The 27,308-nt window shown below is 43.5% G+C and overlaps 3 non-coding genes across 3 annotated transcripts; all 3 read right to left on the reverse strand.

Annotated features, from left to right (window-relative positions):
• Positions 1 to 2,414: 2,414 nt before the first annotated feature.
• On the reverse strand, positions 2,415 to 2,488 carry TRNAI-AAU (transfer RNA isoleucine (anticodon AAU)). Its single transcript has one exon. It is a non-coding gene; the product is annotated as a tRNA-Ile (tRNA).
• Positions 2,489 to 9,746: 7,258 nt separating this feature from the next.
• Positions 9,747 to 9,820, reverse strand: TRNAI-AAU (transfer RNA isoleucine (anticodon AAU)). The gene has a single exon. It is a non-coding gene; the product is annotated as a tRNA-Ile (tRNA).
• Positions 9,821 to 13,412: 3,592 nt separating this feature from the next.
• TRNAI-AAU (transfer RNA isoleucine (anticodon AAU)) lies at positions 13,413 to 13,486 on the reverse strand. Its single transcript has one exon. It is a non-coding gene; the product is annotated as a tRNA-Ile (tRNA).
• Positions 13,487 to 27,308: the final 13,822 nt, after the last annotated feature.

Raw genomic sequence — 27,308 nt, forward strand, 5'->3', positions numbered from 1 at the left:
GTTGCACACGTCGGCAGTACACATCAAGGGCACCGACAATGTGATGGCAGACAGCTGGAGGTTTCCAAATTTGCTGGAGTGGACGTTATCCAGGTCGTTGTTTTGAGAGATATGCTGAGAGTTTGTGAAACCCTTTCTGGATCTCTTTTCAAACAAGGACAATGCTCATCTTTGTCGATTCTGATCCAGGCTTCCGGAACAAGGAGCCTAGGTAGTGGACGTATTGGTGATAAAGTGGCTGAGAAGTCTCCTTTATACATTCCCCCACTTTTTATTGATCCAGATGGTTCTCTTCAAGTCTCAGCAGGGGCGAGGGAACTTTATTCTTGTGGGCCCTTATTGGCCAGAGATGTCATGGTTTCCTCTTCTGAACCCCTGGCTCTTCTACCTCCTTGGGTACTGCTCAAGTGTGTCTCTCTCAGAACGTCGTCCCTGACCTTCTTGCTCCAACTCACTCTATCGCTTTGGAGGTTGAGAAGTCTGGACTGCTAGCAAAGGGTCTTTCCTCTTCCTTAGTGGAGTTAATACAGCACTCCAGCAGGCCTTCTATTCGAAGTCTTACTCAAAGAACTGGAAGTCTTTTGAGACGTGATGTTCTGCTCATGATCTTTTGGCACCTACCTGTAGTTTGTCTGCTATTTTGCATTTTCTTCTGAATGGGTTTCACTTGAATCTCTTTCCACACTGAAAGCTCATTGCTTTGCGATAAAGGTTTTTAGGGACTTTTCTGTACCTTCGAAGATGTTACAATCTTTGGTGTCTAGACTGTTCTGATCTTTTGTCAATTGTAAGACCAGTTGAAAATTCCCTTTTCTCCAACTCAGAATCTTCCTACTCTTTTATAGGCTTTGCAATTTTATCTCTTTGAGGATCTGGATACTGTAGACATAAAGATTGTTTCCTATAAATTTATTTTCCTATTTCCTATCACCTTGCTGAGAACAATTGGGGAGCTGGGAGCCTTAAAATGCTGTCCTCTCTTCATTTGATACTTTGGAAGATGGGGTAACTTTAAGGCCTAGCCTTACCTTTGCTGCAAAGGTTAAGTATATTTTTGATAGATCTTAGGAAATTATTCTTCCTTCTTTCATCCCCTCTCCTTCCTCTCCGGAGGAATATTTTCTGAATACACTTGATGTTTAAAGAGCTCTTTTCATTTATGTCACCAGGCCTCTGCAGTTCAGGAAAACCGACTCCTTGTTTGTGACTTTTGGACAGCCTGGAAAAGACAAGAAGGTGACTTTTATGACTCTGAGTAGGTGGATTAAGTTGTCAATTTTTCTGGCTTTGCAAGGCTTTTTAGAATATCTTCCAGTTCAGGGATGGTCTACGAGAGGAATGGCCACCTCCTGGGTTGAATTCCAGTGAGTAACAATCTAGGAAATTCCTAGGGTGGCTACTTGGTCCTCAGAGCATACATTTGTCAAGCATTATGGCTTAATAATTTTTCTGTTTTGCATTTGAGTACCAATGTTTTGAACTCTGCATTACCCTTAGTCCATCTTGTCTTTGTCACAAACATTACATCCTGCCCACCTTCCCATCAGTCCTTTGGCAAGGGCTTGGCACCCAGGTTGGGTGCATGGGGCTAGCATTTAAGGATCCTCCTGTTCTTTCTTCCTGTTGGAAGGTGACATCACCTTACTTTGTAATGACTGTCACAAGGACGCAATGGACTAAGGCTAATGAAGATTACCAATAAGTAACCAACGCATCACCACTCTTTCTGAATGTGCGTGGCTCATTCCGCAGGACTAGTTCTTTGTATGATTCCTGGATTTTCAGAAGCCCTTTGATGGCAGCACCCCCACACTGAAAATTGTTTCAGCACCACTGTACAAGGGTCAGTTGTCATGCTCATCTGCGGCGTAAATTTGCATTGAAGTAGTCTAACTCCCCAGGCCTTGTGTTTTGCTCAATTTGCCTTTGTGAGTTTTCTCTCAATCACTGTCGACTTCCTTTGATCTTTCTTTCTTCTATCACTTCACCTTCGCCTTCAGTGTATCTTTCGGCCCTCTTAAGAGACACACCCCCTTGTAGCCACTTCTATACTTCTGTCACCTAATTATTTTCCTATCCTTTCCCCTGTAACGTTGCTGATCCTAGCTATAGCATCACTATCCAGAATCTGTTCACCTGAGTTATGTTCCTCTTATCCCCACGCATCTAATAATCAGCTCTTGGTCTCCCTCCACCTCTCACGAGACATAGTCTGAGGCAGTGTCTCCATCTTGGAGAGACAATCCCTTGCACTTGTGTTGTTCTACTGGCGCTGCCGGCTTGAGCTTTGGTCAGCAGTGGCAAAAGAAGGACTAATGGAAAGTGAACGTATACTGGAGCAACAGAGTGTATGGATTTATAAGAGCTTGATTAAATGAGAAAAAAAGAGTTTAGTTGAGAGAAAAAATGCAACATGGCCCGTACGGGGATCGAACCCATGACCTTGGCGTTATTAGCACCACACTCTAACCAACTGAGCTAACCAGCCATGAGGACTAAAGATATCCTTTTTCCATGTAATGCAGATAGATAGAAGAGTTGGTCTCACTATCGCAATTCCTTCATACTTTTCTCCTTCCGCCCCCTGTCTGGATTACAATAACAAGAGCTGTGGAGTGCTGCACGCCAGCCTCAGTGCCTCTTCTTTCACTCAATCTCACTGTGTGCTGTGATATCTTTGTAACATCGCTTGTTGCCGGAAAAAAAGGAAAGGAGGGATAGTATTTTTATTCTTTTACAACAAAACCCAAAATGCATCGGCTTGCTTGGTCATTAAGTTTACAAGGCCAGCTGCTTTTGAGATATTATAATTATAGTGGTTATTCGGCGTTGGAGGTAAGAATTTTTTTTTTAGGTCTGGCCGTTCCTTCTGCTTCAAATTACTTGAGCTCATGTCAACAAAGTAACAACAAAACATAGCCAACGGTTCGTTGCTCAAGCCTTCCCTACTGCGCCTTCCCATGTCTCTCCTGCCGACCACAGTGCAGGAAATCTGAGTTTGCATTTGCGCGAAGAGACGTACAACACAAGAAGGCGCGCTTTTGTGCGCCGGGCACCACCCGGCCTGTGCATTCCTCACTGTCGTGAGATCAGTTTACTCAGCAGAGCATGACGCTGCAATTGGTTAGTAGGGCAGGCCTGACCAGAATAGTATATTTGGGGTCATGAATTTGATTGCATTTTTAAAACAGTAACAGAACTTAACTGCAATGTTTAAATAGGTGTAGACATATTTAAACAGTGTCAATTTAATAGAAGAATTGTGGACAATTCAGAGGGGAGGCACCAATGTTTTTTTTTCCCATTGGGTGGATGCGGCATTAAAGAGTTTGAAGACCACTGGTCTAAGTGGACACTAATACACCTGGATGCTCCTGAATTCCTCGCAACAGATGCCAGCAAACCTGGCTGGAGAGCTACTGTGTTGGACTGATCCTGTCGATTCAAGTGGTCTTTCCTAGAGAGTCGGAGGTCATGGAAATAGATGGAGTTGATGGTAATCTTCAGGGCTTTGAAGTTTTCCCATCATCATCTGTCTCAAAAAAATGTGCCAGTAAAGACAGAGAATAAGGTAGCTGTCTTTTACATTAACCAACAGTGAAGCATGCATTCAAAATCCCTCAATGCAATAGCAGAACAATTGGGTTATTGGGCAGAGATCAACCTGTTGCACACGTCGGCAGTACACATCAAGGGCACCGACAATGTGATGGCAGACAGCTGGAGGTTTCCAAATTTGCTGGAGTGGACGTTATCCAGGTCGTTGTTTTGAGAGATATGCCGAGAGTTTGTGAAACCCTTTCTGGATCTCTTTTCAAACAAGGACAATGCTCATCTTTGTCGATTCTGATCCAGGCTTCCGGAACAAGGAGCCTAGGTAGTGGACGTATTGGTGATAAAGTGGCTGAGAAGTCTCCTTTATACATTCCCCCACTTTTTATTGATCCAGATGGTTCTCTTAAAGTCTCAGCAGGGGCGAGGGAACTTTATTCTTGTGGGCCCTTATTGGCCAGAGATGTCATGGTTTCCTCTTCTGAACCCCTGGCTCTTCTACCTCCTTGGGTACTGCTCAAGTGTGTCTCTCTCAGAACGTCGTCCCTGACCTTCTTGCTCCAACTCACTCTATCGCTTTGGAGGTTGAGAAGTCTGGACTGCTAGCAAAGGGTCTTTCCTCTTCCTTAGTGGAGTTAATTCAGCACTCCAGCAGGCCTTCTATTCGAAGTCTTACTCAAAGAACTGGAAGTCTTTTGAGACGTGATGTTCTGCTCATGATCTTTTGGCACCTACCTGTAGTTTGTCTGCTATTTTGCATTTTCTTCTGAATGGGTTTCACTTGAATCTCTTTCCACACTGAAAGCTCATTGCTTTGCGATAAAGGTTTTTAGGGACTTTTCTGTACCTTCGAAGATGTTACAATCTTTGGTGTCTAGACTGTTCTGATCTTTTGTCAATTGTAAGACCAGTTGAAAAATCCCTTTTCTCCAACTCAGAATCTTCCTACTCTTTTATAGGCTTTGCAATTTTATCTCTTTGAGGATCTGGATACTGTAGACATAAAGATTGTTTCCTATAAATTTATTTTCCTATTTCCTATCACCTTGCTGAGAACAATTGGGGAGCTGGGAGCCTTAAAATGCTGTCCTCTCTTCATTTGATACTTTGGAAGATGGGGTAACTTTAAGGCCTAGCCTTACCTTTGCTGCAAAGGTTAAGTCTATTTTTGATAGATCTTAGGAAATAATTCTTCCTTCTTTCATCCCCTCTCCTTCCTCTCCGGAGGAATATTTTCTGAATACACTTGATGTTTAAAGAGCTCTTTTCATTTATGTCACCAGGCCTCTGCAGTTCAGGAAAACCGACTCCTTGTTTGTGACTTTTGGACAGCCTGGAAAAGACAAGAAGGTGACTTTTATGACTCTGAGTAGGTGGATTAAGTTGTCAATTTTTCTGGCTTTGCAAGGCTTTTTAGAATATCTTCCAGTTCAGGGATGGTCTTCGAGAGGAATGGCCACCTCCTGGGTTGAATTCCAGTGAGTAACAATCTAGGAAATTCCTAGGGTGGCTACTTGGTCCTCAGAGCATACATTTGTCAAGCATTATGGCTTAATAATTTTTCTGTTTTGCATTTGAGTACCAATGTTTTGAACTCTGCATTACCCTTAGTCCATCTTGTCTTTGTCACAAACATTACATCCTGCCCACCTTCCCATCAGTCCTTTGGCAAGGGCTTGGCACCCAGGTTGGGTGCATGGGGCTAGCATTTAAGGATCCTCCTGTTCTTTCTTCCTGTTGGAAGGTGACATCACCTTACTTTGTAATGACTGTCACAAGGACGCAATGGACTAAGGCTAATGAAGATTACCAATAAGTAACCAACGCATCACCACTCTTTCTGAATGTGCGTGGCTCATTCCGCAGGACTAGTTCTTTGTATGATTCCTGGATTTTCAGAAGCCCTTTGATGGCAGCACCCCCACACTGAAAATTGTTTCAGCACCACTGTACAAGGGTCAGTTGTCATGCTCATCTGCGGCGTAAATTTGCATTGAAGTAGTCTAACTCCCCAGGCCTTGTCTTTTGCTCAATTTGCCCTTGTGAGTTTTCTCTCAATCACTGTCGACTTCCTTTGATCTTTCTTTCTTCTTTCACTTCACCTTCGCCTTCAGTGTATCTTTCGGCCCTCTTAAGAGACACACCCCCTTGTAGCCACTCCTATACTTCTGTCACCTAATTATTTTCCTATCCTTTCCCCTGTAACGTTGCTGATCCTAGCTATAGCATCACTATCCAGAATCTGTTCACCTGAGTTATGTTCCTCTTATCCCCATGCATCTAACAATCAGCTCTTGGTCTCCCTCCACCTCTCACGAGACATAGTCTGAGGCAGTGTCTCCATCTTGGAGAGACAATCCCTTGCACTTGTGTTGTTCTACTGGCGCTGCCGGCTTGAGCTTTGGTCAGCAGTGGCAAAAGAAGGACTAATGGAAATTGAACGTATACTGGAGCAACAGAGTGTATGGATTTATAAGAGCTTGATTAAATGAGAAAAAAAGAGTTTAGTTGAGAGAAAAAATGCAACCTGGCCCGTACGGGGATAGAACCCACGACCTTGGCGTTATTAGCACCACGCTCTAACCAACTGAGCTAACCAGCCATAAGTACCAAAGATATCCTTTTTCCATGTAATGCAGATAGATAGAAGAGTTGGTCTCCCTATCGCAATTCCTTCATACTTTTCTCCTTCCGCCCCCTGTCTGGATTACAATAACAAGAGCTGTGGAGTGCTGCACGCCAGCCTCAGTGCCTCTTCTTTCACTCAATCTCACTGTGTGCTGTGATATCTTTGTAACATCGCTTGTTGCCGGAAAAAAAGGAAAGGAGGGATAGTATTTTTATTCTTTTACAACAAAACCCAAAATGCATCGGCTTGCTTGGTCATTAAGTTTACAAGGCCAGCTGCTTTTGAGATATTATAATTATAGTGGTTATTCGGCGTTGGAGGTAAGAGAGTTTTTTTTAGGTCTGGCCGTTCCTTCTGCTTCAAATTACTGGAGCTCATGTCAACAAAGTAACAACAAAACATAGCCAACGGTTCGTTGCTCAAGCCTTCCCTACTGCGCCTTCCCATGTCTCTCCTGCCGACCACAGTGCAGGAAATCTGAGTTTGCATTTGCGCGAAGAGACGTACAACACAAGAAGGCGCGCTTTCGTGCGCCGGGCACCACCCGGCCTGTGCATTCCTCACTGTCGTGAGATCAGTTTACTCAGCAGAGCATGACGCTGCAATTGGTTAGTAGGGCAGGCCTGACCAGAATAGTATATTTGGGGTCATGTATTTGATTGCATTTTTAAAACAGTAACAGAACTTAACTGCAATGTTTAAATAGGTCTAGACATATTTAAACAGTGTCAATTTAATAGAAGAATTGTGGACAATTCAGAGGGGAGGCACCAATGTTTTTTTTTCCCATTGGGTGGATGCGGCATTAAGGAGTTTGAAGACCACTGGTCTAAGTGGACACTAATACACCTGGATGCTCCTGAATTCCTCGCAACAGATGCCAGCAAAGCTGGCTGGAAAGCTACTGTGTTGGACTGATCCTGTCGATTCAAGTGGTCTTTCCTAGAGAGTCAGAGGTCATTGAAATAGATGGAGTTGATGGTAATCTTCAGGGCTTTGAAGTTTTCCCATCATCATCTGTCTCCAAAAAATGTGCTAGTAAAGACAGAGAATAAGGTAGCTGTCTTTTACATTAACCAACAGTGAAGCATGCATTCAAAATCCCTCAATGCAATAGCAGAACAATTGGGTTATTGGGCAGAGATCAACCTGTTGCACACGTCGGCAGTACACATCAAGGGCACCGACAATGTGATGGCAGACAGCTGGAGGTTTCCAAATTTGCTGGAGTTGACGTTATCCAGGTCGTTGTTTTGAGAGATATGCCGAGAGTTTGTGAAACCCTTTCTGGATCTCTTTTCAAACAAGGACAATGCTCATCTTTGTCGATTCTGATCCAGGCTTCCGGAACAAGGAGCCTAGGTAGTGAACGTATTGGTGATAAAGTGGCTGAGAAGTCTCCTTTATACGTTCCCCCACTTTTTATTGATCCAGATGGTTCTCTTCAAGTCTCAGCAGGGGCGAGGGAACTTTATTCTTGTGGGCCCTTATTGGCCAGAGATGTCATGGTTTCCTCTTCTGAACCCCTGGCTCTTCTACCTCCTTGGGTACTGCTCAAGTGTGTCTCTCTCAGAACGTCATCCCTGACCTTCTTGCTCCAACTCACTGTATCGCTTTGGAGGTTGAGAAGTCTGGACTGCTAGCAAAGGGTCTTTCCTCTTCCTTAGTGGAGTTAATTCAGCACTCCAGCAGGCCTTCTACTTCGAAGTCTTACTCAAAGAACTGGAAGTCTTTTGAGACGTGATGTTCTGCTCATGATCTTTTGGCACCTACCTGTAGTTTGTCTGCTATTTTGCATTTTCTTCTGAATGGATTTCACTTGAATCTCTTTCCACACTGAAAGCTCATTGCTTTGCGATAAAGGTTTTTAGGGACTTTTCTGTACCTTCGAAGATGTTACAATCTTTGGTGTCTAGACTGTTCTGATCTATTGTCAATTGTAAGACCAGTTGAAAAATCCCTTTTCTCCAACTCAGAATCTTCCTACTCTTTTATAGGCTTTGCAATTTTATCTCTTTGAGGATCTGGATACTGTAGACATAAAGATTGTTTCCTATAAATTTATTTTCCTATTTCCTATCACCTTGCTGAGAACAATTTGCGAGCTGGGAGCCTTAAAATGCTGTCCTCTCTTCATTTGATACTTTGGAAGATGGGGTAACTTTAAGGCCTAGCCTTACCTTTGCTGCAAAGGTTAAGTCTATTTTTGATAGATCTTAGGAAATAATTCTTCCTTCTTTCATTCCCTCTCCTTCCTCTCCGGAGGAATATTTTCTGAATACACTTGATGTTTAAAGAGCTCTTTTCATTCATGTCACCAGGCCTCTGCAGTTCAGGAAAACCGACTCCTTGTTTGTGACTTTTGGACAGCCTGGAAAAGACAAGAAGGTGACTTTTATGACTCTGAGTAGGTGGATTAAGTTGTCAATTTTTCTGGCTTTGGAAGGCTTTTTAGAATATCTTCCAGTTCAGGGATGGTCTACGAGAGGAATGGCCACCTCCTGGGTTGAATTCCAGTGAGTAACAATCTAGGAAATTCCTAGGTTGGCTAATTGGTCCTCAGAGCTTACATTTGTCAAGCATTATGGCTTAATAATTTTTCTGTTTTGCATTTGAGTACCAATGTTTTGAACTCTGCATTACCCTTAGTCCATCTTGTCTTTGTCACAAACATTACATCCTGCCCACCTTCCCATCAGTCCTTTGGCAAGGGCTTGGCACCCAGGTTGGGTGCATGGGGCTAGCATTTAAGGATCCTCCTGTTCTTTCTTCCTGTTGGAAGGTGACATCACCTTACTTTGTAATGACTGTCACAAGGACGCAATGGACTAAGGCTAATGAAGATTACCAATAAGTAACCAACGCATCACCACTCTTTCTGAATGTGCGTGGCTCATTCCGCAGGACTAGTTCTTTGTATGATTCCTGGATTTTCAGAAGCCCTTTGATGGCAGCACCCCCCACTGAAAATTGTTTCACCACCACTGTACAAGGGTCAGTTGTCATGCTCATCTGCGGCGTAAATTTGCATTGAAGTAGTCTAACTCCCCAGGCCTTGTGTTTTGCTCAATTTGCCTTTGTGAGTTTTCTCTCAATCACTGTCGACTTCCTTTGATCTTTCTTTCTTCTTTCACTTCACCTTCGCCTTCAGTGTATCTTTCGGCCCTCTTAAGAGACACACCCCCTTGTAGCCACTTCTATACTTCTGTCACCTAATTATTTTCCTATCCTTTCCCCTGTAACGTTGCTGATCCTAGCTATAGCATCACTATCCAGAATCTGTTCACCTGAGTTATTTTCCTCTTATCCCCACGCATCTAATAATCAGCTCTTGGTCTCCCTCCACCTCTCACGAGACATAGTCTGAGGCAGTGTCTCCATCTTGGAGAGACAATCCCTTGCACTTGTGTTGTTCTACTGGCGCTGCCGGCTTGAGCTTTGGTCAGCAGTGGCAAAAGAAGGACTAATGGAAAGTGAACGTATACTGGAGCAACAGAGTGTATGGATTTATAAGAGCTTGATTAAATGAGAAAAAAAGAGTTTAGTTGAGAGAAAAAATGCAACATGGCCCGTACGGGGATCGAACCCATGACCTTGGCGTTATTAGCACCACACTCTAACCAACTGAGCTAACCAGCCATGAGGACTAAAGATATCCTTTTTCCATGTAATGCAGATAGATAGAAGAGTTGGTCTCACTATCGCAATTCCTTCATACTTTTCTCCTTCCGCCCCCTGTCTGGATTACAATAACAAGAGCTGTGGAGTGCTGCACGCCAGCCTCAGTGCCTCTTCTTTCACTCAATCTCACTGTGTGCTGTGATATCTTTGTAACATCGCTTGTTGCCGGAAAAAAAGGAAAGGAGGGATAGTATTTTTATTCTTTTACAACAAAACCCAAAATGCATCGGCTTGCTTGGTCATTAAGTTTACAAGGCCAGCTGCTTTTGAGATATTATAATTATAGTGGTTATTCGGCGTTGGAGGTAAGAATTTTTTTTTTAGGTCTGGCCGTTCCTTCTGCTTCAAATTACTTGAGCTCATGTCAACAAAGTAACAACAAAACATAGCCAACGGTTCGTTGCTCAAGCCTTCCCTACTGCGCCTTCCCATGTCTCTCCTGCCGACCACAGTGCAGGAAATCTGAGTTTGCATTTGCGCGAAGAGACGTACAACACAAGAAGGCGCGCTTTTGTGCGCCGGGCACCACCCGGCCTGTGCATTCCTCACTGTCGTGAGATCAGTTTACTCAGCAGAGCATGACGCTGCAATTGGTTAGTAGGGCAGGCCTGACCAGAATAGTATATTTGGGGTCATGTATTTGATTGCATTTTTAAAACAGTAACAGAACTTAACTGCAATGTTTAAATAGGTGTAGACATATTTAAACAGTGTCAATTTAATAGAAGAATTGTGGACAATTCAGAGGGGAGGCACCAATGTTTTTTTTTCCCATTGGGTGGATGCGGCATTAAAGAGTTTGAAGACCACTGGTCTAAGTGGACACTAATACACCTGGATGCTCCTGAATTCCTCGCAACAGATGCCAGCAAACCTGGCTGGAGAGCTACTGTGTTGGACTGATCCTGTCGATTCAAGTGGTCTTTCCTAGAGAGTCGGAGGTCATGGAAATAGATGGAGTTGATGGTAATCTTCAGGGCTTTGAAGTTTTCCCATCATCATCTGTCTCAAAAAAATGTGCCAGTAAAGACAGAGAATAAGGTAGCTGTCTTTTACATTAACCAACAGTGAAGCATGCATTCAAAATCCCTCAATGCAATAGCAGAACAATTGGGTTATTGGGCAGAGATCAACCTGTTGCACACGTCAGCAGTACACATCAAGGGCACCGACAATGTGATGGCAGACAGCTGGAGGTTTCCAAATTTGCTGGAGTGGACGTTATCCAGGTCGTTGTTTTGAGAGATATGCTGAGAGTTTGTGAAACCCTTTCTGGATCTCTTTTCAAACAAGGACAATGCTCATCTTTGTCGATTCTGATCCAGGCTTCCGGAACAAGGAGCCTAGGTAGTGGACGTATTGGTGATAAAGTGGCTGAGAAGTCTCCTTTATACATTCCCCCACTTTTTATTGATCCAGATGGTTCTCTTCAAGTCTCAGCAGGGGCGAGGGAACTTTATTCTTGTGGGCCCTTATTGGCCAGAGATGTCATGGTTTCCTCTTCTGAACCCCTGGCTCTTCTACCTCCTTGGGTACTGCTCAAGTGTGTCTCTCTCAGAACGTCGTCCCTGACCTTCTTGCTCCAACTCACTCTATCGCTTTGGAGGTTGAGAAGTCTGGACTGCTAGCAAAGGGTCTTTCCTCTTCCTTAGTGGAGTTAATACAGCACTCCAGCAGGCCTTCTATTCGAAGTCTTACTCAAAGAACTGGAAGTCTTTTGAGACGTGATGTTCTGCTCATGATCTTTTGGCACCTACCTGTAGTTTGTCTGCTATTTTGCATTTTCTTCTGAATGGGTTTCACTTGAATCTCTTTCCACACTGAAAGCTCATTGCTTTGCGATAAAGGTTTTTAGGGACTTTTCTGTACCTTCGAAGATGTTACAATCTTTGGTGTCTAGACTGTTCTGATCTTTTGTCAATTGTAAGACCAGTTGAAAATTCCCTTTTCTCCAACTCAGAATCTTCCTACTCTTTTATAGGCTTTGCAATTTTATCTCTTTGAGGATCTGGATACTGTAGACATAAAGATTGTTTCCTATAAATTTATTTTCCTATTTCCTATCACCTTGCTGAGAACAATTGGGGAGCTGGGAGCCTTAAAATGCTGTCCTCTCTTCATTTGATACTTTGGAAGATGGGGTAACTTTAAGGCCTAGCCTTACCTTTGCTGCAAAGGTTAAGTATATTTTTGATAGATCTTAGGAAATAATTCTTCCTTCTTTCATCCCCTCTCCTTCCTCTCCGGAGGAATATTTTCTGAATACACTTGATGTTTAAAGAGCTCTTTTCATTTATGTCACCAGGCCTCTGCAGTTCAGGAAAACCGACTCCTTGTTTGTGACTTTTGGACAGCCTGGAAAAGACAAGAAGGTGACTTTTATGACTCTGAGTAGGTGGATTAAGTTGTCAATTTTTCTGGCTTTGCAAGGCTTTTTAGAATATCTTCCAGTTCAGGGATGGTCTACGAGAGGAATGGCCACCTCCTGGGTTGAATTCCAGTGAGTAACAATCTAGGAAATTCCTAGGGTGGCTACTTGGTCCTCAGAGCATACATTTGTCAAGCATTATGGCTTAATAATTTTTCTGTTTTGCATTTGAGTACCAATGTTTTGAACTCTGCATTACCCTTAGTCCATCTTGTCTTTGTCACAAACATTACATCCTGCCCACCTTCCCATCAGTCCTTTGGCAAGGGCTTGGCACCCAGGTTGGGTGCATGGGGCTAGCATTTAAGGATCCTCCTGTTCTTTCTTCCTGTTGGAAGGTGACATCACCTTACTTTGTAATGACTGTCACAAGGACGCAATGGACTAAGGCTAATGAAGATTACCAATAAGTAACCAACGCATCACCACTCTTTCTGAATGTGCGTGGCTCATTCCGCAGGACTAGTTCTTTGTATGATTCCTGGATTTTCAGAAGCCCTTTGATGGCAGCACCCCCACACTGAAAATTGTTTCAGCACCACTGTACAAGGGTCAGTTGTCATGCTCATCTGCGGCGTAAATTTGCATTGAAGTAGTCTAACTCCCCAGGCCTTGTGTTTTGCTCAATTTGCCTTTGTGAGTTTTCTCTCAATCACTGTCGACTTCCTTTGATCTTTCTTTCTTCTATCACTTCACCTTCGCCTTCAGTGTATCTTTCGGCCCTCTTAAGAGACACACCCCCTTGTAGCCACTTCTATACTTCTGTTACCTAATTATTTTCCTATCCTTTCCCCTGTAACGTTGCTGATCCTAGCTATAGCATCACTATCCAGAATCTGTTCACCTGAGTTATGTTCCTCTTATCCCCAAGCATCTAATAATCAGCTCTTGGTCTCCCTCCACCTCTCACGAGACATAGTCTGAGGCAGTGTCTCCATCTTGGAGAGACAATCCCTTGCACTTGTGTGGTTCTACTGGCGCTGCCGGCTTGAGCTTTGGTCAGCAGTGGCAAAAGAAGGACTAATGGAAAGTGAACGTATACTGGAGCAACAGAGTGTATGGATTTATAAGAGCTTGATTAAATGAGAAAAAAAGAGTTTAGTTGAGAGAAAAAATGCAACATGGCCCGTACGGGGATCGAACCCATGACCTTGGCGTTATTAGCACCACACTCTAACCAACTGAGCTAACCAGCCATCAGGACTAAAGATATCCTTTTTCCATGTAATGCAGATAGATAGAAGAGTTGGTCTCACTATCGCAATTCCTTCATACTTTTCTCCTTCCGCCCCCTGTCTGGATTACAATAACAAGAGCTGTGGAGTGCTGCACGCCAGCCTCAGTGCCTCTTCTTTCACTCAATCTCTCTGTGTGCTGTGATATCTTTGTAACATCGCTTGTTGCCGGAAAAAAAGGAAAGGAGGGATAGTATTTTTATTCTTTTACAACAAAACCCAAAATGCATCGGCTTGCTTGGTCATTAAGTTTACAAGGCCAGCTGCTTTTGAGATATTATAATTATAGTGGTTATTCGGCGTTGGAGGTAAGAATTTTTTTTTTAGGTCTGGCCGTTCCTTCTGCTTCAAATTACTTGAGCTCATGTCAACAAAGTAACAACAAAACATAGCCAACGGTTCGTTGCTCAAGCCTTCCCTACTGCGCCTTCCCATGTCTCTCCTGCCGACCACAGTGCAGGAAATCTGAGTTTGCATTTGCGCGAAGAGACGTACAACACAAGAAGGCGCGCTTTTGTGCGCCGGGCACCACCCGGCCTGTGCATTCCTCACTGTCGTGAGATCAGTTTACTCAGCAGAGCATGACGCTGCAATTGGTTAGTAGGGCAGGCCTGACCAGAATAGTATATTTGGGGTCATGAATTTGATTGCATTTTTAAAACAGTAACAGAACTTAACTGCAATGTTTAAATAGGTGTAGACATATTTAAACAGTGTCAATTTAATAGAAGAATTGTGGACAATTCAGAGGGGAGGCACCAATGTTTTTTTTTCCCATTGGGTGGATGCGGCATTAAAGAGTTTGAAGACCACTGGTCTAAGTGGACACTAATACACCTGGATGCTCCTGAATTCCTCGCAACAGATGCCAGCAAACCTGGCTGGAGAGCTACTGTGTTGGACTGATCCTGTCGATTCAAGTGGTCTTTCCTAGAGAGTCGGAGGTCATGGAAATAGATGGAGTTGATGGTAATCTTCAGGGCTTTGAAGTTTTCCCATCATCATCTGTCTCAAAAAAATGTGCCAGTAAAGACAGAGAATAAGGTAGCTGTCTTTTACATTAACCAACAGTGAAGCATGCATTCAAAATCCCTCAATGCAATAGCAGAACAATTGGGTTATTGGGCAGAGATCAACCTGTTGCACACGTCGGCAGTACACATCAAGGGCACCGACAATGTGATGGCAGACAGCTGGAGGTTTCCAAATTTGCTGGAGTGGACGTTATCCAGGTCGTTGTTTTGAGAGATATGCCGAGAGTTTGTGAAACCCTTTCTGGATCTCTTTTCAAACAAGGACAATGCTCATCTTTGTCGATTCTGATCCAGGCTTCCGGAACAAGGAGCCTAGGTAGTGGACGTATTGGTGATAAAGTGTCTGAGAAGTCTCCTTTATACATTCCCCCACTTTTTATTGATCCAGATGGTTCTCTTAAAGTCTCAGCAGGGGCGAGGGAACTTTATTCTTGTGGGCCCTTATTGGCCAGAGATGTCATGGTTTCCTCTTCTGAACCCCTGGCTCTTCTACCTCCTTGGGTACTGCTCAAGTGTGTCTCTCTCAGAACGTCGTCCCTGACCTTCTTGCTCCAACTCACTCTATCGCTTTGGAGGTTGAGAAGTCTGGACTGCTAGCAAAGGGTCTTTCCTCTTCCTTAGTGGAGTTAATTCAGCACTCCAGCAGGCCTTCTATTCGAAGTCTTACTCAAAGAACTGGAAGTCTTTTGAGACGTGATGTTCTGCTCATGATCTTTTGGCACCTACCTGTAGTTTGTCTGCTATTTTGCATTTTCTTCTGAATGGGTTTCACTTGAATCTCTTTCCACACTGAAAGCTCATTGCTTTGCGATAAAGGTTTTTAGGGACTTTTCTGTACCTTCGAAGATGTTACAATCTTTGGTGTCTAGACTGTTCTGATCTTTTGTCAATTGTAAGACCAGTTGAAAAATCCCTTTTCTCCAACTCAGAATCTTCCTACTCTTTTATAGGCTTTGCAATTTTATCTCTTTGAGGATCTGGATACTGTAGACATAAAGATTGTTTCCTATAAATTTATTTTCCTATTTCCTATCACCTTGCTGAGAACAATTGGGGAGCTGGGAGCCTTAAAATGCTGTCCTCTCTTCATTTGATACTTTGGAAGATGGGGTAACTTTAAGGCCTAGCCTTACCTTTGCTGCAAAGGTTAAGTCTATTTTTGATAGATCTTAGGAAATAATTCTTCCTTCTTTCATCCCCTCTCCTTCCTCTCCGGAGGAATATTTTCTGAATACACTTGATGTTTAAAGAGCTCTTTTCATTTATGTCACCAGGCCTCTGCAGTTCAGGAAAACCGACTCCTTGTTTGTGACTTTTGGACAGCCTGGAAAAGACAAGAAGGTGACTTTTATGACTCTGAGTAGGTGGATTAAGTTGTCAATTTTTCTGGCTTTGCAAGGCTTTTTAGAATATCTTCCAGTTCAGGGATGGTCTTCGAGAGGAATGGCCACCTCCTGGGTTGAATTCCAGTGAGTAACAATCTAGGAAATTCCTAGGGTGGCTACTTGGTCCTCAGAGCATACATTTGTCAAGCATTATGGCTTAATAATTTTTCTGTTTTGCATTTGAGTACCAATGTTTTGAACTCTGCATTACCCTTAGTCCATCTTGTCTTTGTCACAAACATTACATCCTGCCCACCTTCCCATCAGTCCTTTGGCAAGGGCTTGGCACCCAGGTTGGGTGCATGGGGCTAGCATTTAAGGATCCTCCTGTTCTTTCTTCCTGTTGGAAGGTGACATCACCTTACTTTGTAATGACTGTCACAAGGACGCAATGGACTAAGGCTAATGAAGATTACCAATAAGTAACCAACGCATCACCACTCTTTCTGAATGTGCGTGGCTCATTCCGCAGGACTAGTTCTTTGTATGATTCCTGGATTTTCAGAAGCCCTTTGATGGCAGCACCCCCACACTGAAAATTGTTTCAGCACCACTGTACAAGGGTCAGTTGTCATGCTCATCTGCGGCGTAAATTTGCATTGAAGTAGTCTAACTCCCCAGGCCTTGTCTTTTGCTCAATTTGCCCTTGTGAGTTTTCTCTCAATCACTGTCGACTTCCTTTGATCTTTCTTTCTTCTTTCACTTCACCTTCGCCTTCAGTGTATCTTTCGGCCCTCTTAAGAGACACACCCCCTTGTAGCCACTCCTATACTTCTGTCACCTAATTATTTTCCTATCCTTTCCCCTGTAACGTTGCTGATCCTAGCTATAGCATCACTATCCAGAATCTGTTCACCTGAGTTATGTTCCTCTTATCCCCATGCATCTAACAATCAGCTCTTGGTCTCCCTCCACCTCTCACGAGACATAGTCTGAGGCAGTGTCTCCATCTTGGAGAGACAATCCCTTGCACTTGTGTTGTTCTACTGGCGCTGCCGGCTTGAGCTTTGGTCAGCAGTGGCAAAAGAAGGACTAATGGAAATTGAACGTATACTGGAGCAACAGAGTGTATGGATTTATAAGAGCTTGATTAAATGAGAAAAAAAGAGTTTAGTTGAGAGAAAAAATGCAACCTGGCCCGTACGGGGATAGAACCCACGACCTTGGCGTTATTAGCACCACGCTCTAACCAACTGAGCTAACCAGCCATAAGTACCAAAGATATCCTTTTTCCATGTAATGCAGATAGATAGAAGAGTTGGTCTCACTATCGCAATTCCTTCATACTTTTCTCCTTCCGCCCCCTGTCTGGATTACAATAACAAGAGCTGTGGAGTGCTGCACGCCAGCCTCAGTGCCTCTTCTTTCACTCAATCTCACTGTGTGCTGTGATATCTTTGTAACATCGCTTGTTGCCGGAAAAAAAGGAAAGGAGGGATAGTATTTTTATTCTTTTACAACAAAACCCAAAATGCATCGGCTTGCTTGGTCATTAAGTTTACAAGGCCAGCTGCTTTTGAGATATTATAATTATAGTGGTTATTCGGCGTTGGAGGTAAGAGAGTTTTTTTTAGGTCTGGCCGTTCCTTCTGCTTCAAATTACTGGAGCTCATGTCAACAAAGTAACAACAAAACATAGCCAACGGTTCGTTGCTCAAGCCTTCCCTACTGCGCCTTCCCATGTCTCTCCTGCCGACCACAGTGCAGGAAATCTGAGTTTGCATTTGCGCGAAGAGACGTACAACACAAGAAGGCGCGCTTTCGTGCGCCGGGCACCACCCGGCCTGTGCATTCCTCACTGTCGTGAGATCAGTTTACTCAGCAGAGCATGACGCTGCAATTGGTTAGTAGGGCAGGCCTGACCAGAATAGTATATTTGGGGTCATGTATTTGATTGCATTTTTAAAACAGTAACAGAACTTAACTGCAATGTTTAAATAGGTCTAGACATATTTAAACAGTGTCAATTTAATAGAAGAATTGTGGACAATTCAGAGGGGAGGCACCAATGTTTTTTTTTCCCATTGGGTGGATGCGGCATTAAAGAGTTTGAAGACCACTGGTCTAAGTGGACACTAATACACCTGGATGCTCCTGAATTCCTCGCAACAGATGCCAGCAAAGCTGGCTGGAAAGCTACTGTGTTGGACTGATCCTGTCGATTCAAGTGGTCTTTCCTAGAGAGTCAGAGGTCATTGAAATAGATGGAGTTGATGGTAATCTTCAGGGCTTTGAAGTTTTCCCATCATCATCTGTCTCAAAAAAATGTGCTAGTAAAGACAGAGAATAAGGTAGCTGTCTTTTACATTAACCAACAGTGAAGCATGCATTCAAAATCCCTCAATGCAATAGCAGAACAATTGGGTTATTGGGCAGAGATCAACCTGTTGCACACGTCGGCAGTACACATCAAGGGCACCGACAATGTGATGGCAGACAGCTGGAGGTTTCCAAATTTGCTGGAGTTGACGTTATCCAGGTCGTTGTTTTGAGAGATATGCCGAGAGTTTGTGAAACCCTTTCTGGATCTCTTTTCAAACAAGGACAATGCTCATCTTTGTCGATTCTGATCCAGGCTTCCGGAACAAGGAGCCTAGGTAGTGAACGTATTGGTGATAAAGTGGCTGAGAAGTCTCCTTTATACGTTCCCCCACTTTTTATTGATCCAGATGGTTCTCTTCAAGTCTCAGCAGGGGCGAGGGAACTTTATTCTTGTGGGCCCTTATTGGCCAGAGATGTCATGGTTTCCTCTTCTGAACCCCTGGCTCTTCTACCTCCTTGGGTACTGCTCAAGTGTGTCTCTCTCAGAACGTCATCCCTGACTCCATAAATTTATTTTCCTATTTCCTATCACCTTGCTGAGAACAATTTGCGAGCTGGGAGCCTTAAAATGCTGTCCTCTCTTCATTTGATACTTTGGAAGATGGGGTAACTTTAAGGCCTAGCCTTACCTTTGCTGCAAAGGTTAAGTCTATTTTTGATAGATCTTAGGAAATAATTCTTCCTTCTTTCATTCCCTCTCCTTCCTCTCCGGAGGAATATTTTCTGAATACACTTGATGTTTAAAGAGCTCTTTTCATTCATGTCACCAGGCCTCTGCAGTTCAGGAAAACCGACTCCTTGTTTGTGACTTTTGGACAGCCTGGAAAAGACAAGAAGGTGACTTTTATGACTCTGAGTAGGTGGATTAAGTTGTCAATTTTTCTGGCTTTGCAAGGCTTTTTAGAATATCTTCCAGTTCAGGGATGGTCTACGAGAGGAATGGCCACCTCCTGGGTTGAATTCCAGTGAGTAACAATCTAGGAAATTCCTAGGTTGGCTAATTGGTCCTCAGAGCTTACATTTGTCAAGCATTATGGCTTAATAATTTTTCTGTTTTGCATTTGAGTACCAATGTTTTGAACTCTGCATTACCCTTAGTCCATCTTGTCTTTGTCACAAACATTACATCCTGCCCACCTTCCCATCAGTCCTTTGGCAAGGGCTTGGCACCCAGGTTGGGTGCATGGGGCTAGCATTTAAGGATCCTCCTGTTCTTTCTTCCTGTTGGAAGGTGACATCACCTTACTTTGTAATGACTGTCACAAGGACGCAATGGACTAAGGCTAATGAAGATTACCAATAAGTAACCAACGCATCACCACTCTTTCTGAATGTGCGTGGCTCATTCCGCAGGACTAGTTCTTTGTATGATTCCTGGATTTTCAGAAGCCCTTTGATGGCAGCACCCCCCACTGAAAATTGTTTCACCACCACTGTACAAGGGTCAGTTGTCATGCTCATCTGCGGCGTAAATTTGCATTGAAGTAGTCTAACTCCCCAGGCCTTGTGTTTTGCTCAATTTGCCTTTGTGAGTTTTCTCTCAATCACTGTCGACTTCCTTTGATCTTTCTTTCTTCTTTCACTTCACCTTCGCCTTCAGTGTATCTTTCGGCCCTCTTAAGAGACACACCCCCTTGTAGCCACTTCTATACTTCTGTCACCTAATTATTTTCCTATCCTTTCCCCTGTAACGTTGCTGATCCTAGCTATAGCATCACTATCCAGAATCTGTTCACCTGAGTTATGTTCCTCTTATCCCCACGCATCTAATAATCAGCTCTTGGTCTCCCTCCACCTCTCACGAGACATAGTCTGAGGCAGTGTCTCCATCTTGGAGAGACAATCCCTTGCACTTGTGTTGTTCTACTGGCGCTGCCGGCTTGAGCTTTGGTCAGCAGTGGCAAAAGAAGGACTAAGAAAGTGAACGTATACTGGAGCAACAGAGTGTATGGATTTATAAGAGCTTGATTAAATGAGAAAAAAAGAGTTTAGTTGTGAGAAAAAATGCAACATGGCCCGTACGGGGATCGAACCCATGACCTTGGCGTAATTAGCACCACACTCTAACCAACTGAGCTAACCAGCCATGAGGACTAAAGATATCCTTTTTCCATGTAATGCAGATAGATAGAAGAGTTGGTCTCACTATCGCAATTCCTTCATACTTTTCTCCTTCCGCCCCCTGTCTGGATTACAATAACAAGAGCTGTGGAGTGCTGCACGCCAGCCTCAGTGCCTCTTCTTTCACTCAATCTCACTGTGTGCTGTGATATCTTTGTAACATCGCTTGTTGCCGGAAAAAAAGGAAAGGAGGGATAGTATTTTTATTCTTTTACAACAAAACCCAAAATGCATCGGCTTGCTTGGTCATTAAGTTTACAAGGCCAGCTGCTTTTGAGATATTATAATTATAGTGGTTATTCGGCGTTGGAGGTAAGAATTTTTTTTTTAGGTCTGGCCGTTCCTTCTGCTTCAAATTACTTGAGCTCATGTCAACAAAGTAACAACAAAACATAGCCAACGGTTCGTTGCTCAAGCCTTCCCTACTGCGCCTTCCCATGTCTCTCCTGCCGACCACAGTGCAGGAAATCTGAGTTTGCATTTGCGCGAAGAGACGTACAACACAAGAAGGCGCGCTTTTGTGCGCCGGGCACCACCCGGCCTGTGCATTCCTCACTGTCGTGAGATCAGTTTACTCAGCAGAGCATGACGCTGCAATTGGTTAGTAGGGCAGGCCTGACCAGAATAGTATATTTGGGGTCATGTATTTGATTGCATTTTTAAAACAGTAACAGAACTTAACTGCAATGTTTAAATAGGTGTAGACATATTTAAACAGTGTCAATTTAATAGAAGAATTGTGGACAATTCAGAGGGGAGGCACCAATGTTTTTTTTTCCCATTGGGTGGATGCGGCATTAAAGAGTTTGAAGACCACTGGTCTAAGTGGACACTAATACACCTGGATGCTCCTGAATTCCTCGCAACAGATGCCAGCAAACCTGGCTGGAGAGCTACTGTGTTGGACTGATCCTGTCGATTCAAGTGGTCTTTCCTAGAGAGTCGGAGGTCATGGAAATAGATGGAGTTGATGGTAATCTTCAGGGCTTTGAAGTTTTCCCATCATCATCTGTCTCAAAAAAATGTGCCAGTAAAGACAGAGAATAAGGTAGCTGTCTTTTACATTAACCAACAGTGAAGCATGCATTCAAAATCCCTCAATGCAATAGCAGAACAATTGGGTTATTGGGCAGAGATCAACCTGTTGCACACGTCGGCAGTACACATCAAGGGCACCGACAATGTGATGGCAGACAGCTGGAGGTTTCCAAATTTGCTGGAGTGGACGTTATCCAGGTCGTTGTTTTGAGAGATATGCCGAGAGTTTGTGAAACCCTTTCTGGATCTCTTTTCAAACAAGGACAATGCTCATCTTTGTCGATTCTGATCCAGGCTTCCGGAACAAGGAGCCTAGGTAGTGGACGTATTGGTGATAAAGTGGCTGAGGAGTCTCCTTTATACATTCCCCCACTTTTTATTGATCCAGATGGTTCTCTTCAAGTCTCAGCAGGGGCGAGGGAACTTTATTCTTGTGGGCCCTTATTGGCCAGAGATGTCATGGTTTCCTCTTCTGAACCCCTGGCTCTTCTACCTCCTTGGGTACTGCTCAAGTGTGTCTCTCTCAGAACGTCGTCCCTGACCTTCTTGCTCCAACTCACTCTATCGCTTTGGAGGTTGAGAAGTCTGGACTGCTAGCAAAGGGTCTTTCCTCTTCTTTAGTGGAGTTAATTCAGCACTCCAGCAGGCCTTCTATTCGAAGTCTTACTCAAAGAACTGGAAGTCTTTTGAGACGTGATGTTCTGCTCATGATCTTTTGGCACCTACCTGTAGTTTGTCTGCTATTTTGCATTTTCTTCTGAATGGGTTTCACTTGAATCTCTTTCCACACTGAAAGCTCATTGCTTTGCGATAAAGGTTTTTAGGGACTTTTCTGTACCTTCGAAGATGTTACAATCTTTGGTGTCTAGACTGTTCTGATCTTTTGTCAATTGTAAGACCAGTTGAAAAATCCCTTTTCTCCAACTCAGAATCTTCCTACTCTTTTATAGGCTTTGCAATTTTATCTCTTTGAGGATCTGGATACTGTAGACATAAAGATTGTTTCCTATAAATTTATTTTCCTATTTCCTATCACCTTGCTGAGAACAATTGGGGAGCTGGGAGCCTTAAAATGCTGTCCTCTCTTCATTTGATACTTTGGAAGATGGGGTAACTTTAAGGCCTAGCCTTACCTTTGCTGCAAAGGTTAAGTCTATTTTTGATAGATCTTAGGAAATAATTCTTCCTTCTTTCATCCCCTCTCCTTCCTCTCCGGAGGAATATTTTCTGAATACACTTGATGTTTAAAGAGCTCTTTTCATTTATGTCACCAGGCCTCTGCAGTTCAGGAAAACCGACTCCTTGTTTGTGACTTTTGGACAGCCTGGAAAAGACAAGAAGGTGACTTTTATGACTCTGAGTAGGTGGATTAAGTTGTCAATTTTTCTGGCTTTGCAAGGCTTTTTAGAATATCTTCCAGTTCAGGGATGGTCTACGAGAGGAATGGCCACCTCCTGGGTTGAATTCCAGTGAGTAACAATCTAGGAAATTCCTAGGGTGGCTACTTGGTCCTCAGAGCATACATTTGTCAAGCATTATGGCTTAATAATTTTTCTGTTTTGCATTTGAGTACCAATGTTTTGAACTCTGCATTACCCTTAGTCCATCTTGTCTTTGTCACAAACATTACATCCTGCCCACCTTCCCATCAGTCCTTTGGCAAGGGCTTGGCACCCAGGTTGGGTGCATGGGGCTAGCATTTAAGGATCCTCCTGTTCTTTCTTCCTGTTGGAAGGTGACATCACCTTACTTTGTAATGACTGTCACAAGGACGCAATGGACTAAGGCTAATGAAGATTACCAATAAGTAACCAACGCATCACCACTCTTTCTGAATGTGCGTGGCTCATTCCGCAGGACTAGTTCTTTGTATGATTCCTGGATTTTCAGAAGCCCTTTGATGGCAGCACCCCCACACTGAAAATTGTTTCAGCACCACTGTACAAGGGTCAGTTGTCATGCTCATCTGCGGCGTAAATTTGCATTGAAGTAGTCTAACTCCCCAGGCCTTGTCTTTTGCTCAATTTGCCCTTGTGAGTTTTCTCTCAATCACTGTCGACTTCCTTTGATCTTTCTTTCTTCTTTCACTTCACCTTCGCCTTCAGTGTATCTTTCGGCCCTCTTAAGAGACACACCCCCTTGTAGCCACTCCTATACTTCTGTCACCTAATTATTTTCCTATCCTTTCCCCTGTAACGTTGCTGATCCTAGCTATAGCATCACTATCCAGAATCTGTTCACCTGAGTTATGTTCCTCTTATCCCCACGCATCTAATAATCAGCTCTTGGTCTCCCTCCACCTCTCACGAGACATAGTCTGAGGCAGTGTCTCCATCTTGGAGAGACAATCCCTTGCACTTGTGTTGTTCTACTGGTGCTGCCGGCTTGAGCTTTGGTCAGCAGTGGCAAAAGAAGGACTAATGGAAATTGAACGTATACTGGAGCAACAGAGTGTATGGATTTATAAGAGCTTGATTAAATGAGAAAAAAGAGTTTAGTTGAGAGAAAAAATGCAACCTGGCCCGTACGGGGATAGAACCCACGACCTTGGCGTTATTAGCACCACGCTCTAACCAACTGAGCTAACCAGCCATGAGTACTAAAGATATCCTTTTTCCATGTAATGCAGATAGATAGAAGAGTTGGTCTCACTATCGCAATTCCTTCATACTTTTCTCCTTCCGCCCCCTGTCTGGATTACAATAACAAGAGCTGTGGAGTGCTGCACGCCAGCTTCAGTGCCTCTTCTTTCACTCAATCTCACTGTGTGCTGTGATATCTTTGTAACATCGCTTGTTGCCGGAAAAAAAGGAAAGGAGGGATAGTATTTTTATTCTTTTACAACAACCCCCAAAATGCATCGGCTTGCTTGGTCATTAAGTTTACAAGGCCAGCTGCTTTTGAGATATTATAATTATAGTGGTTATTCGGCGTTGGAGGTAAGAGAGTTTTTTTTAGGTCTGGCCGTTCCTTCTGCTTCAAATTACTTGAGCTCATGTCAACAAAGTAACAACAAAACATAGCCAATGGTTCGTTGCTCAAGCCTTCCCTACTGCGCCTTCCCATGTCTCTCCTGCCGACCACAGTGCAGGAAATCTGAGTTTGCATTTGCGCGAAGAGAGGTACAACACAAGAAGGCGCGCTTTCGTGCGCCGGGCACCACCCGGCCTGTGCATTCCTCACTGTCGTGAGATCAGTTTACTCAGCAGAGCATGACCCTGCAATTGGTTAGTAGGGCAGGCCTGACAAGAATAGTATATTTGGGGTCATGTATTTGATTGCATTTTTAAAACAGTAACAGAACTTAACTGCAATGTTTAAATAGGTCTAGACATATTTAAACAGTGTCAATTTAATAGAAGAATTGTGGACAATTCAGAGGGGAGGCACCAATGTTTTTTTTTCCCATTGGGTGGATGCGGCATTAAAGAGTTTGAAGACCACTGGTCTAAGTGGACACTAATACACCTGGATGCTCCTGAATTCCTCGCAACAGATGCCAGCAAAGCTGGCTGGAAAGCTACTGTGTTGGACTGATCCTGTCGATTCAAGTGGTCTTTCCTAGAGAGTCAGAGGTCATGGAAATAGATGGAGTTGATGGTAATCTTCAGGGCTTTGAAGTTTTCCCATCATCATCTGTCTCAAAAAAATGTGCTAGTAAAGACAGAGAATAAGGTAGCGGTCTTTTACATTAACCAACAGTGAAGCATGCATTCAAAATCCCTCAATGCAATAGCAGAACAATTGGGTTATTGGGCAGAGATCAACCTGTTGCACACGTCGGCAGTACACATCAAGGGCACCGACAATGTGATGGCAGACAGCTGGAGGTTTCCAAATTTGCTGGAGTTGACGTTATCCAGGTCGTTGTTTTGAGAGATATGCCGAGAGTTTGTGAAACCCTTTCTGGATCTCTTTTCAAACAAGGACAATGCTCATCTTTGTCGATTCTGATCCAGGCTTCCGGAACAAGGAGCCTAGGTAGTGAACGTATTGGTGATAAAGTGGCTGAGAAGTCTCCTTTATACGTTCCCCCACTTTTTATTGATCCAGATGGTTCTCTTCAAGTCTCAGCAGGGACGAGGGAACTTTATTCTTGTGGGCCCTTATTGGCCAGAGATGTCATGGTTTCCTCTTCTGAACCCCTGGCTCTTCTACCTCCTTGGGTACTGCTCAAGTGTGTCTCTCTCAGAACTTCATCCCTGACCTTCTTGCTCCAACTCACTCTATCGCTTTGGAGGTTGAGAAGTCTGGACTGCTAGCAAAGGGTCTTTCCTCTTCCTTAGTGGAGTTAATTCAGCACTCCAGCAGGCCTTCTACTTCGAAGTCTTACTCAAAGAACTGGAAGTCTTTTGAGACGTGATGTTCTTCTCATGATCTTTTGGCACCTACCTGTAGTTTGTCTGCTATTTTGCATTTTCTTCTGAATGGATTTCACTTGAATCTCTTTCCACACTGAAAGCTCATTGCTTTGCGATAAAGGTTTTTAGGGACTTTTCTGTACCTTCGAAGATGTTACAATCTTTGGTGTCTAGACTGTTCTGATCTTTTGTCAATTGTAAGACCAGTTGAAAAATCCCTTTTCTCCAACTCAGAATCTTCCTACTCTTTTATAGGCTTTGCAATTTTATCTCTTTGAGGATCTGGATACTGTAGTCATAAAGATTGTTTCCTATAAATTTATTTTCCTATTTCCTATCACCTTGCTGAGAACAATTTGCGAGCTGGGAGCCTTAAAATGCTGTCCTCTCTTCATTTGATACTTTGGAAGATGGGGTAACTTTAAGGCCTAGCCTTACCTTTGCTGCAAAGGTTAAGTCTATTTTTGATAGATCTTAGGAAATAATTCTTCCTTCTTTCATTCCCTCTCCTTCCTCTCCGGAGGAATATTTTCTGAATACACTTGATGTTTAAAGAGCTCTTTTCATTCATGTCACCAGGCCTCTGCAGTTCAGGAAAACCGACTCCTTGTTTGTGATTTTTGGACAGCCTGGAAAAGACAAGAAGGTGACTTTTATGACTCTGAGTAGGTGGATTAAGTTGTCAATTTTTCTGGCTTTGCAAGGCTTTTTAGAATATCTTCCAGTTCAGGGATGGTCTACGAGAGGAATGGCCACCTCCTGGGTTGAATTCCAGTGAGTAACAATCTAGGAAATTCCTAGGTTGGCTAATTGGTCCTCAGAGCTTACATTTATCAAGCATTATGGCTTAATAATTTTTCTGTTTTGCATTTGAGTACCAATGTTTTGAACTCTGCATTACCCTTAGTCCATCTTGTCTTTGTCACAAACATTACATCCTGCCCACCTTCCCATCAGTCCTTTGGCAAGGGCTTGGCACCCAGGTTGGGTGCATGGGGCTAGCATTTAAGGATCCTCCTGTTCTTTCTTCCTGTTGGAAGGTGACATCACCTTACTTTGTAATGACTGTCACAAGGACGCAATGGACTAAGGCTAATGAAGATTACCAATAAGTAACCAACGCATCACCACTCTTTCTGAATGTGCGTGGCTCATTCCGCAGGACTAGTTCTTTGTATGATTCCTGGATTTTCAGAAGCCCTTTGATGGCAGCACCCCCACACTGAAAATTGTTTCAGCACCACTGTACAAGGGTCAGTTGTCATGCTCATCTGCGGCGTAAATTTGCATTGAATTAGTCTAACTCCCCAGGCCTTGTGTTTTGCTCAATTTGCCTTTGTGAGTTTTCTCTCAATCACTGTCGACTTCCTTTGATCTTTCTTTCTTCTTTCACTTCACCTTCGCCTTCAGTGTATCTTTCGGCCCTCTTAAGAGACACACCCCCTTGTAGCCACTTCTATACTTCTGTCACCTAATTATTTTCCTATCCTTTCCCCTGTAACGTTGCTGATCCTAGCTATAG

The sequence above is a fragment of the Pleurodeles waltl genome, chromosome 12 (assembly GCF_031143425.1).
Source record: "Pleurodeles waltl isolate 20211129_DDA chromosome 12, aPleWal1.hap1.20221129, whole genome shotgun sequence".
NCBI lineage: Eukaryota > Metazoa > Chordata > Amphibia > Caudata > Salamandridae > Pleurodeles > Pleurodeles waltl.